This window comes from Aristolochia californica, unplaced genomic scaffold (genome assembly GCF_029961685.1).
Source record: "Aristolochia californica isolate CCGP_79_NKW_82.1479 unplaced genomic scaffold, dmAriCali1.0.hap1 SCAF_4, whole genome shotgun sequence".
Taxonomy (NCBI): Eukaryota; Viridiplantae; Streptophyta; class Magnoliopsida; order Piperales; family Aristolochiaceae; genus Aristolochia; species Aristolochia californica.
In genome coordinates this window covers 6,160,766-6,174,233 of record NW_027182103.1, presented here as the reverse complement: position 1 = coordinate 6,174,233, position 13,468 = coordinate 6,160,766, and the positions used below count along the sequence as shown (strand labels likewise).

At 39.3% G+C, this 13,468-nt stretch overlaps 1 non-coding gene across 1 annotated transcript; it reads left to right on the top strand.

The window, feature by feature from the left end:
* Positions 1-11,712: 11,712 nt before the first annotated feature.
* On the top strand, positions 11,713-11,819 carry LOC137964320 (small nucleolar RNA R71). Its single transcript, XR_011115517.1, has one exon. It is a non-coding gene; the product is annotated as a small nucleolar RNA R71 (small nucleolar RNA).
* The last annotated feature ends 1,649 nt before the right edge of the window (positions 11,820-13,468 follow it).

The window sequence follows — 13,468 nt, the reverse complement described above, 5'->3', positions numbered from 1 at the left end:
CCCGAATTCGAGATTGAGAACAAGCTCTTTCTCCAAGGGGGAAGAGGGGGGGGGGGGGGGGGGGTGGAGTTAATGTTGTGGACTCAATAGCAGACCAAGTCATGCAGAGGCATTGTGGCTGAGTCATGGACTCATTGAGTTATTTGCTTTTAATTTATTTTATAATTAAGATTAGTAGTAGTATAGCCACATGGGCATATTTGTAATTTCTCCTCTTGAACTCTTGGTTGCGTGAACACTATTTGGAGGGAAAATGGAATGGGAAGAGATAAGTCTTGATTCTGCCTAAACCAGGGATTTGGAGTTCTCCGCAATGAGATCTAGGGTTGGAATTCTCCTCAACGAACCCATAGGTCCAGGTTTCCTTCAATGAACCTGCTCTATCTTCTCTTCTTGTTCCAATTCGTAGGACTCAACACTGGATTCTTTCCCACAACACCGTGTTACAAGATTCATGACCAGAGACCTGAACATCATGGCTCTGATATCATATACAAGGATGAAACACTTATTATATGAAAAGAAACAAACTTATAAGTACTCTAAAAAAGGAAACGAAAAAGAAAACTTACAAAAGAAAAGAGGACTTACAAGCATACACGACTATGGCAACCTTGGAGACAACCTTTTTCTAAACCAAGTGATGCCCATCAATACAAATGGTTTCATATTTATAGAGTGTGAAACCTTACACACTAAGAAAAGATATTTGATGGATTTCAAAGTTTTCAGATCCACCTTTAAGATTTCTACATGTGCCCCAATAATTTCTTTTGACTCCATTATTATATGTCTTAACTTCAATTTCAAGATAAGATTTTGTGATGATATGACCATACTTGATGCTTGTTTTGTGTGTTATGACAAATATTGGCCAATTGTCTAAAAAAATTTCAAATTTCTGTTGAGTTATCAATCTTGATGTGATAAGGATTTTGTTTTTGAGATGACGACTCCTTTTCTCTTGTTTTATGCAAAGATTTTGCAAGCTGGTTGTATGTTATTAATGTCTTTTGATTTTTCTTGGTGTTCTCACTGTAGTGGGTTCCAACAACATCATTGTAGTCTGTTGATCCAAATTCAATAGGAAATTGAGACATTCATTTAAGAGTAGTACTCCATCATTGTTTGATTATTGCATCTTAATATTCTCCAATAGACGCATTGTTGTCTTCGGGATGAGAATTTGGGATGAAACTGATTTCTTTATCGTGGTCTTGTTATCGTCTTCTTGGTCACTACCCTGTTTGGAAGAGCCATAGGCATATATAGACATTTTGTTTTTGTGGTCTTCTTTGATTCCTTTATTAAATTCAGTAAGAATGACTCCTTGATTGAGTTTAGGGTTTTTATTAATAATTCATCATCTAAAATTTCTTAATTATGCATTTTAAATAGTAAAATGAGCAATTTCACTAGTTGGAGAAATTTTATCTTCCTCTTTTCTATCATAAGTTCCATGTGGAATTTGATTATGGTAAAGTTTTATTCCTTCCACTGACATATCATCTCTGGTAGTAGAATATGTCATGTTTGCTTCCATTTTTTGAGATTTGAAACAACATCAAAGTATCTAGATGTAGGTGGTAAAAATACTTGGTATTATGGGTTTAAATTTGTTCTAAAATTGAGAACAACATCACCATCTACCGATTCAATAATTTGATCATTATCAGAATTGACTAAAGGTCTTTGTGGAATAGCTTGGGGTATGACCCAAGATTTAGGAAATTTGATTTCTTCTCAAGAAATCATTCTAGAAGTGTCTACATTTGCCCTTAGTAAATATGTCTCTACAATAATAGTTTTTTCTGATTCAAGAAGTTTTTTTAACTTTGGGATCGAAGATATTCATTACCTAAAAATGGATGCACATATTTATAACTATGGTTTTTTATCCAAGTAAAAAGGTATATCTTTGGGTGAGAATTCTTACTGTAAGGCTTCCATCAAATTTCTATTTGTAAAAGATAGCTTTAAATTAGGTCGAACATTCAAAAATAAACAGGCCTCTGCTAAGACTAGTTCCAATGACACCCATTAAGGAAGGTTTCAAGTCTAAATCCCTTCCATCTCTAATTATAGAGGCAAGTATTCATGCCTAATAGGGTTAGAGGTTTGAAAGTAATTTGAATGCATCCTATATACATATATTTTTATATTTATCATGAATAAGATAATTTCACAAATAATCTAGCTCTAAATATTTTAGAGTATTGTTTATCAATATTAAGATTTCTTTCCATGCTTTTAATTCCCATGGAAAATGTAAGGGTAAAAGTGCTCTTCCTATAAATTAAAGTGGGTTTAATGGATGTAATTGTTTCTTATAAAATTTAAATTAAATTCTAGTGGAACCTTTATCTCTTAACAAACTCATTATACAAATATGAATGCTTTATAATGAAACCATTAAGGACTTAGTGGTTGTTAAGTTGTAGAGCCTAATTAATGCCTTATGCTGAGTTGGTACAATGCCTTGTAGAATAAATGGGTGTACTGAATAAAAGACAAACATGATGGCAGCAAGTGGTACAAGGCAAGACTGGTGGTAAAGGGCTTTCAACAAAAAGAAGGCATTGACTACTATTAGAACAATGCTTGGACTAGTGGCAAATGAAGACTTGCACTTAGAGCAGTTGGATGTAAAGACAAACTTTCTACATGGTGATTTGGAGGAAGAAATTTACATAATGCGGCCACAGGGTTTCAAACCACAAAGAAATGAGAAAATGATGTACAAACTTCAAAAGAGCTTGTATGGTCTTAAATAAACTCCAAGACAATGGTATAAGAAGTTTGACACCTGTATGAGTATTAAAGCTTTCTTGAGGTGCCAGGCGGATCATTGTTGTTATGTGAAGAAGTTTGACGACTCCTACATTATTCTATTGCTAAATGTTGATGACATGTTGATAGCAGGTTGTAGCGGGGCCTAAGCCCATTGCATACTCATTGGGCCCGTGATCCATTTGAGGATACATAGAGCAGGTTCTTGCCCAAGCCTTCTATAGATGACCCAACCCATGTTCTAGAAGGAGGGATCTCTAGAAGCTCTCTAGAAGGTTCCACACATACACTAAGTTGGGTCCGATATATGTACTTGGGCACACACCCTAGTATTGTGTAAAAGAGTCTAGAAAGGTCCATAGCTAGATGGTAGTGGAATAGTCTAGAAGGGTCAATGACAAGTGTATATAATCTAGAATATTCATTGTTCCCCCTCAAAACTATAAATAGGGGAGAGACTCTCATTTATAAACAACTCATTAGAGTACAATACAATCTCTCTTGAGCAAGTCCCTTAAGTTCCCTTAAGTTCTCTCATTGCTTTCATAGGGTGAGTGAGTATAGCTCATGCAAGTAAGAGTGAGAGTTAGGCTGATTTGTGTATTTGCAAAAGGAGTTTGCACACAAGTGCCGCACGGGTTAAGCAAAACAGTTGCGACCCCGTGACAAGGAGCTTGCAAACAAGAAATAGATAAGTTGAAAATGGAGTTGTCCAAGAAGTTTGCTATGACATAATTGGGTGATGTAAAACAAATCCTTGGGATGAGGATTGATGTGAAATTCAATTACATCGGCTTTTATACCTCGTAACCATACGAATCGTTCATGTAATCTAGCGGGAAGCGAGGGTCATATCCACAGGGAGGACTAAATTTTGTGTATTCTTCAGTCAACTAGCCTAACCAAATATGATGAATTAATCTGAACTAAACACTGATTATATCCTAAATTATCAAGCAATGATCTAATTAACTACTTGCACAACAGGAAACGTCAACTCTGGAATTTACCATGATTCGTGCCTCTCTCGAGTGCCACATAACCACGAATCCGGATTCTCCATCCTTGCGTCTAGCCCTTCTCGGGCTCCTAGAGTTAAGGACAGAGATTGGATTATAATACCAGAATCCAACCTAAATTATAATCCTGCCCTAACTAGCTAATTACTCAGGAAATTTGGAAAACAAATATCCGATAAACATCAATTCTCAAATCAAATTTAATAAGCATTCAAAACCTAAGTTCAACTTATAGGAAACTAATTAAATTACAAAATGACGGATTACTCCCCTTCTTCTTCCTCTCGCTTAGGCAACAATTCCATTCTCACGGTTGCTACGATTTCCAGAAATTAAGGGCTTCGGGTAGCAAGAGCGAGCGGCCGGAAGTGGAGACGACGCCGGCGAAGAGGAATCGAAATCCCCCGAGGGAGGTGGTGTGGTGGAAGACGGATTGGAAGCAAAATCCTCTGATCGGCTCTCTCGAGTCTCAGTCGGAGTCGGACTAGGCTCGGGAAGTGGTTGAAAATGCGTAATCGACGCCGGAGGATGGTCAGAATGCGGAATCGGCGCCGGAGGAGCCCTCTTGGGTCACCTCTCGGCCTGGTGAGTAGAAAATGGCAGTGTCAAACTCGTTGCGATGGAGACTCTCTCGAGCTCTCCTCGGGTCAGTTCTCAGTTGTCGGACGACGATAGACGATGGCGGCGCATGGCAAACGACGGCTGGAGGGAGCCCTCTTGGGTCTCTCTTTTTTCGATCGGTGGCCGGCTTGAGACTCTCTTGAGCTCTCGTCTCTCCTCCCTTAAAATGATTTTCCTTAAAAATACCTCTCCCTTTCACTAATGGCATTTCTATAAATATCTCCTTCTCCACACAAAATTCTCCTGAAATTCCATAATTTAATCCATAAAAATTATTTCAAGAAGAAATAAACCTAAAAGCATTGAAATATAATTCAGGAGAGAAAAATATGCAATATAAGCAGTGATTAATGCCAAATTCAATAAATGCACGTTTCATTTGAAAACCGATAAATAACCACCTATAACACAATTATAGGGGTTATTCTATTATAATTAACCTAGTTCTCATGTCTGAATCTGACATCTATCACACCCCCAAACCTAAATCTTTGCTAGTCCCTAGCAAAACAACAACATAACCAAAATTAAGCCCACGAAAACAAAATGCCACTTTCGTAGGGAACACGATTGCATTTAGCGTATGCAACAAGCCGTTAAACCCCTACTTTAAGGTAGTGGACGAGTTGTGTCTTGAGAGGTTTTTCATGGAATTTACCCACAAAATTCATCTAAATGAACAATATAAAAAGAAAACTGAAGAAAATCTATTCCTAATTAGCATATGACTAACACTTAGTATCGTAAAATGTCTGAAAATCATTTGAAACCCTGCTCAATATGAAAACCTGTGTAAAATATAACACATTATCAATCCAAATACACACACGGGTATTCCATCTGAACCAATTTGACCCATAAGCAATTACTTAAACAGAACAAAGAGGCAACAGATAACAATAAAATCCTGGTCACATCACAATTAAGAGAAAATAGTAGAGTAAACCTGTTGTCTAACAATCTCACAAAAGAAGTATACATATTTCAATCTTGACCTGTAACTTCTTTCAACTTACAATTCATCATCAAAGTTAAGGAAACTCATTGCTTCCAGATTTAAACCCATTTTTCGCTATTACCCGCATAATAATTTTTTTTTCACTGAATACTTTTGGTATTACCACCATTTTGTATTCGTCCTCATTGCACATGCACTTATTTTTTAAGTAACCGACTGTTCCGGTGCATGTCCCTGGGTTTGCCCAAGTTGTTTATGAAGTTATCTGTCTTTTGCAAGCAAGAGCATTTCCGTTTGCATTCATACATTACAACAAAGAATTTCACTGAGATATAAAAAAGAATAAGATCAAATAAGCATACAAGACTATTCAGACTAACATAGATCAACACTAGATTTACATGTTCTCTTTTGCAACTAAGTTCCAAGTCTAATGCAATAGTAAGTTATCCCACTGAATTCTCATGGATCACAACAAATGATATCAGATTTCTAATATGCATATTCTACACAGTTTTCCACATACGAAGAAACACATTTGAGCAACTTATTTTAACTCTACCAAAGTTAACCACATACTAAGAGGAGTAATTTGAAAACCACAAACAAAAATCAAAAGAAAATCATTGCTAAGACATAAAAGAGTTGTTTTTGGCCCTCCCTCACCCGAAACCTAAACCTGACATTGTCTTCAATGGGGAAAAGTTAAAACACCAGAACGACTACAAAAAGGAATAACAACTAAAGAATAATAAAACTCATGGAAACCACATGCTCCATGGGCACACAAGAAGTAATCACAAGAAGTAAAGCAAAGCCAAAACAATGTAAGAAAAAGTGATATCAGCAAACACCCCCAAACCTAGAGCATGACATATCATCAAACAAACCAACTAATAATCACTAAAATATCTTATTATACTCCAGTTGACTCACAACTTAGCTGGTTATACTCCAGCAGAGTAAGGGTTAAGCTCCCTCAGGGCTCCTAAATCCATAGGTGGGACCATATGTGTTTGGTCATCAATAATAATACCGAAAAGTCAATAAAGACCACTAGGAATGATACATAGTCTCCCTCGAAGACGGTTTACTCGCATCAGCCGTACCCGTAGGTACTCATCTGTAGATTAAACCGCTATCCCACATCACACTTTGAAGAAATCTCCGTGTGACTGGCCATTGAAGGCAGCAGGAATCACGCGCTGAACACAAGTCCTTGAGTTACTCACCATAAGGTTTTCATTCAATACTTCAAGTTCGAACTGGTCATTCCTAGAATGGTTGTTTGAGTACTGACCTCTCAAACTAGGGACCAAAAGTCTGGTCATCAACTACCGAAACCATTTACGCTCTCAGCCAACAAGAGAGTACCCCGAGTCCATGATGGGGCCGACATCTCCGGGGGACCTCCAATCAATCAAGACCAGAGTACACCAAAGGTTATTCCAATAAGAATGAATAAACCAAAAATAAAAACTATAATGTACAAAGGGATAGAAAAGTGGGGATTGCCCACAATGTACTAAGTTTATAGTCTTAAGCAAGACTTTGACGCATTCAAGATGAATGGACAGGTTCCTCCAAGAAAATCACCATCACCTCCTCCGGTGTGGGGACATTCTCAAGATACGGTTTGAGCCTCTGACTTAACTTTGAAGACCGACCCGGTTCCGTGATTGCGGATATCAACAACGCCATGAGGAAACACCTGTGTAACCTCAAATGGACCTGACCACCTGGATCTCAGCTTCCTTGGAAACAAATGCAATCATGAGTTATAAAGTCAAACATTCTGCCCAACAGTAAAAGACTTGCGAAAAATAGATTTATCAAGTAAAAGCTTTGTTCGCTCCTTATACAGTTTGGCATTCTCATAAGCATCATGACGTATCTCCTCCAACTCATTCAATTGCAATTTTCTCTCCTCACCCGCTTGAGCCAAATCAAAATTCAAAGCCTTAATGGCCCAATAAGCTCTATGCTCAAGCTCAACAGGTAGATGACATGCTTTGCCGAGTACTAGGCGAAATGGAGACATCCCAATAGGAGTCTTATAAACGGTTCGATAGGCCCATAAAGCATCGTCCAATCGAGTGGACCAATCTTTCCTATCAAAGCGAACCGACTGCTTCAAAATCTGTTTGATCTCCCTATTAGAGATCTCCACTTGACCACAAGTTTGCGGGTGGTACGGAGTGGACACCCGATGAGTGATGGAGTATTTCTTAAACAAGGTCTCAAATGCTTTGTTACAAAAATGAGATCCCCCATCACTGATGATCGCTCTCGGGGTATCAAACTGATTAAAGATGTTTTCTTTTAAAAACTTTACCACAACTTTGTGAATATTTGTCTTACATGCAATAACTTCAATCCATCTAGAGACATATTCAACAACAACAAGGATGTATTGATAAACGAACGAGACAGGAAAATGACCCATGAAGTCAATATCCCACACATCAAACAATTCAACAATAAGAATGGGGTTAAGAGGTATCATGTTCTTCCTAGACAAACAACCAGTCCGTTGGCATCTATCACACACATGACAAAACTCATGGGCATATCTAAATAATGAAGGCCTATAGAAACCACATTGCAAGACTTTAGCTGCGATCTTTCTAGCACCAAAATGTCCACCACATGCGTGGGAATGACAAAATTCAAGAATGTTGGCAAAGTCTTGCTCAGGTACACAACGCCTAATGACTTGGTCTGGACACACTTTGAACAAATAAGGGTCATCCCCAAAAAAATGTTTGACTTGGAAAAAGAATTTCAACCGATCTTGTTTACTCCAATAATCAAGAATCTTACGAGTTACAAGATAGTTGACTATGTCAGTAAACCAAGGCAACTGAGATGGATACTTGGAGAAGTTGTACATCAGGGAAGGAATCACTTAAAGGAACGGATCCTTCCTGAGGTGCTACACAGATCCTAGATAGATGATCAGCAACAACATTCTCACAACCCTTCTTATCTCGAATCTCAAGGTCAAATTCTTTCAATTGCAAGATCCATCTAATCAAGTGAGGTTTAGTATCCTTGATGGATAATAAGTACTTCAAAGCAGAATGATCAGTGAACACTATAACCTTTGACTCTAACAAATATAATTTGAATTTGTTGAAGGCAAACACAACAGCTAGCAACTCCTTCTTAGTGGTAGTGTAATTCAATTGAGTATCATGAAGAGTGCGGCTAGCATATTGAATGACACAGGGAATTTTATCCGCCCTTTGCCCCAAAACAGACCCCAATGCATAATTAGAAGCATCGCACATCAACTCAAAAGGCAAAGACCAAGTAGGGGGTTGGACAATGGGTGTTGTGGACAAACATTTATTCAGTGTCTCAAAAACATGAATACAGGCATCATCAAAGGCAAAAACAACATCTTGAGCAAGCAAATTCGTCAAAGGACGAGAAATTTTTCTAAAGTCCTTAATGAAGCGCCTATAGAGTCCAACATGGCCAAGGAAAGAATGCACCCCCTTCACAGAAGTAGGTGGTGGCAGATTGGCAGTTAGGTCAACCTTGGCTTTATCCACTTCTATACCTCGCTCAGACACTACATGTCCTAAAACAATTCCTTCTTTTACCATGAAGTGGCATTTTTTCCCAATTCAAGACTAAATTGGACTTAATGCAATGGGACAATATGAGTGAAAGATTGTGTAGACATGTCTCAAAGCTAGAGTCAAACATAGAAAAGTCATCCATAAAGACCTTTATAAAGTCACCAATCATGTCAGAAAAGATACTCATCATGTACCATTGGAAAGTGGCGGGCGCATTACATAAACCAAAAGGCATACATTTGTAAGCAAAGGTGCCAAACGGACACGTGAATGTGGTATTTTTCTGGTCTTCTGGAGCAATAGGAATTTGATTGTAGCCGGAGTATCCATCTAAGAAGCAATAGAAACTGTGGCCGGCCAATCGCTCTAGCATCTGATCAATGAAAGGTAGTGGGAAGTGATCCTTTCTAGTGGCGGAATTAAGTTTTCTATAGTCAATGCAGACACACCACTTGGTGGTAGTTCTTGTGGGAATCAATTCACCACTCTCATTTTTCATTATCGTTATCCCCCCCTTTCTTAGGGACAACTTGAATTGGACTCACCCAGGTGCTATCAGAAATAAGGTAAATGATGCCTGACATAAGCGACCTGATGACTTCGTCTCTCACTACCTCCTGCATATGGGGATTTAGCCTACGTTGCATCTCACATGAGGCTTTAGTCCCCTCCTCCAAATGAATATGATGCATGCATATGGAGGGGCTAATCTCTTTTAAGGCATCAAGAGTCCACCCCAATGCTTCTCTGTGTGCTTGTAAAACTTCAGTCAGTTGTTCCTCCTATTCAGTACTCAAATCAAAGGCAATAATGACTGGCAACGAGTTCATGGGTCGCAAGAACGCATACTTCAACGTGGGAGGAAGTGGCTTAAGATCTAGCTTGGAAGTTTCAAGAGGTTTGTCTAAGTCAAGATGAAGATCCTATGGATGATCAGTTGTGACAACCTCATAAGCTTCCTCCAATAGAGGTACATAACTGTGTAAAGAGTCAACCTCTCAGAAATATGTTTCCTCATCAAAATAGTCCATGTCTAAAGATGTTATGTAAGACTCAAAAGATTCAAGAGTGGATTCGTCATCAAACATAACAGTTTCTATCTTAAATGCAGGACTCAGATCATCAGACTCAAGTGGATGGTGCCCGACATTAAACACATTCAACGAGACCTTAAAATTTCCAAAAGACAACTCCAACTCACCTCTTTTACAATGAATGACAACATTAGAAGTGGCTAAGAAGGGACGTCCTAGGATGACAGGAATTTGGTTGGTCACATTGACTATTGGTTCTGTATCAAGAACAATGAAATCAACTGATAATAGAAATTTGTCTACTTTTATCAAAATATCTTCAACTATTCCTCGTGGTATCTTAATAGAACGGTCAGCTAGTTGACGTGTGATAGGGGTAGGCTTCAATTCCCCCAAACCTAATTGCTTGTACACAAAGAAATGAAGCAAATTCACACTTGCCCCTAAGTCAAGAAGAGTTCTCTGGGTGGTATGTTCACCAATGACACATGAAATTGTGGGGCATCCAGGATCTTTAACTTTAGGAGGAGTGTTGTGCTTTAGAATTGAGCTTACATTCTCAGTAAGAAAGACTTTTTTGTTAACATGTTATTTTCTCTTCTGTGTACAAAGGTCTTTCAAATATCGGGCATAAGCAGGGACTTGCCTAATAGCATGAAGAAGTGGAATGTTAATGTGAACCTTACTAAACAGTTCCAACGTTTCATGCATGCTATCTCCTTTCCTAGGTGGGCCCAATAACCTCTGCAGATAAGAAGCTGGTGGGACTTGGTTAGGGATCTGCCTGGCTGTTGGTGGAGAACTTGGAGGTTCTTCACTCAATGATGTGTCCCCATTGTCATCTTTTGACTCCTTAGACTTAGTGGTCCCTACCCCATTGTTAAACTCACGACCACTCCTAAGGGTGGTTATGGCTTTGGCTTGCTCGTGGTGGGGATTGGAACTCGACCCACTCTCATGTGTGATTTTGGGGTTAGGAATGGTCTGACTCGGGAGTCTATTTTGTACCTGTTCACTCATGTGGTTGGCCAACTGACTCACTTGCATTTCAAGTTTAGCAATGGAGGACTGTGTATTCTGCATTAATAATTGAAGTGTATCCTCAAGTGAAGATTTTTGTGGAATCAATGGTTGTTGAGTGAAGTATGGGCGCAGAGCTTGGGGTTGATTAAACCCTGGAGGATCCCCAACCTGTGGGCCCTTGGACCATGAGAAATTTGGGTGCCTAGCCCAACCTGGATTATATGTTTCCGAAAAAGGATCGTTGCGATTTGGTCTATGAAAATTCTAGACTGCATTCAAGTCCTCAATGAGCTCCGGGTAGGATGAACTAGATGGACACATTTGTGTGGGATGAGGTGAACTAGAGCAAATGGCACATACAGTAGATGGGTTAGGAGCAGGTGAACTCTTGGACACCATAAGGGCATCATTTTTTCTAGTCAACCCCTCAATCTTGGCCATGAGCATGGGTGTTTCACTAACCTCGTAGAGACCCCCCTCTTTTGGCTTCGTGGGATCTCCTATCAACATTAAATTACAAACCCCATTGCTGAGATTGATCACTCAACATTTCAAAGAAGTCCCATGCCTCACTAGCACTCTTATCCATCAAACTCCCACCACTCGTTGCATCTACCATGGATCTAACTTGCGGTGTAAGACCTTGATAAAAGTATTGCACTAAATGTCATTTCTCAAACCCATGATGCGGACACCTACGGATCAAATCCTTCCATTTCTCCCAAGCCTCATAAAAGTGTTCACCCTTCTGCTGCATAAAGTTGGAGATTTCTCTCCTGAGGGTTGTAATTCTCTGAATGGGAAAGTACTTGGACAAAAATTTTGTGACTAATGTGTCCCATGAAGTAATGTTGCCCACCTCTAAGGAATTAAGCCAAGACTTGGCATTATCCTTAAGTGAAAATGGAAAAAGTCTGAACAGGATAGAGTCATCTGAGAAATTATGGAATTTGAAAGTCGCACAGATATCTAAGAAGTCCTTGATGTGGTAATAAGGGTCCTCCTTCTCCAACCCATAGAATGTAGGGAGGAGTTGGATCACACCCGGTTGCAACTCATAACTGGCAACAGTAGTGGGTGGCAATATAATGTAAGAAAGTGATGTGAAGTTGGATGGGATAGAATAATCCCTCAGGGCTCTACAGTCACCTGCTGCAGGTAACTGTAATGGTTGACCCTGATTGGCCATGGTAGCTCCTAATTTGACTTCTGGTGTTTTCCTACAAATATGTTCTACCTCTTCAACAAAGGGAGCTAATGTTTCACCTACGGAGCGGCGTCCGTGCATAAAAACACAAAAAGAAACAAAACTAACTATCAAATTATGCTAACAAACTAACTACTGAAAATACGAACTAACTAGAAGAAATAAAAATAACTCCACACAAAATCGTCAAGATAAAACAAAAACATAAAATTATGAAAGCAGAAAAATAAATCTAACCTAAGACCATGGAGAACAAAGAAATACAATTAATATGTGCCTCGCCGGCAACGGCGCCAAAAACTTGATGTGAAATTTAATTACATCGGCTTTTATACCTCGCAAGCGTATGAATCGTTCATGTAATCTAGTGGGAAGCGAGGGTCATATCCACAGGGAGGACTGAATTTTGTGTATTCTTTAGTCAACTAGCCTAACCAAATATGATGAATTAATCTGAACTAAACATTAATTATATCCTAAATTATCAAGCAATGATCTAATTAACTACTTCACAATAGGAAATGTCAACTCTAAATTTTATCGTGATTCGTGCCTCTCTCTTGAGTGCCACATAACCACGAATCTAGATTCTCAATCCTTGAATCTAGCCCCTCTTGGGCTCCTAGAGTTAAGGACATAGATCAGATTATAATACCAGAATCCAACCTAAATTATAATCCTGCCCTAACTAGCTAATTGCTCAGAAAATTCGGAAAACAAATATTCGATAAACATCAATTCTAAAATAAAATTTAATAAGCATTCAAACCTAAGTTCAAACTATAGGAAACTAATTAAATTACAAAATGATGGATTAATCCTTCTACCTCTCGCTCAGGCAGTAATTCCGTTCTCACGGTTGCTGTGATTTCCACAAATTAAGGGCTTCGGGTTGCAAGAGCGAGCGGCTGGAAGTGGAGACGACGCTGGCGAAGAGGAATCGAAATCCCCCGAGGGAGGTGGTGCGACGGAAGACGGATTGGAAGCAAAATCCTCTGACCGGCTCTCTCGAGTCTCGGTTGGAGTCCGACTAGGCTCGGGAAGTGGTCGAAAATGTGTAATCGATGTTGGAGGATGGTCGGAATGTGGAATCGGTGTCGGAGGAGCCCTCTCGGGTCACCTCTCGGGCTGGCGAGCAGAAAATGGCAGTGTTGAACTCGTCGCGTCGGAGACTCTCTCGGTTACCGGACAGCGGTGGATGACAGTGGCGTGCAGCAAACGATGGC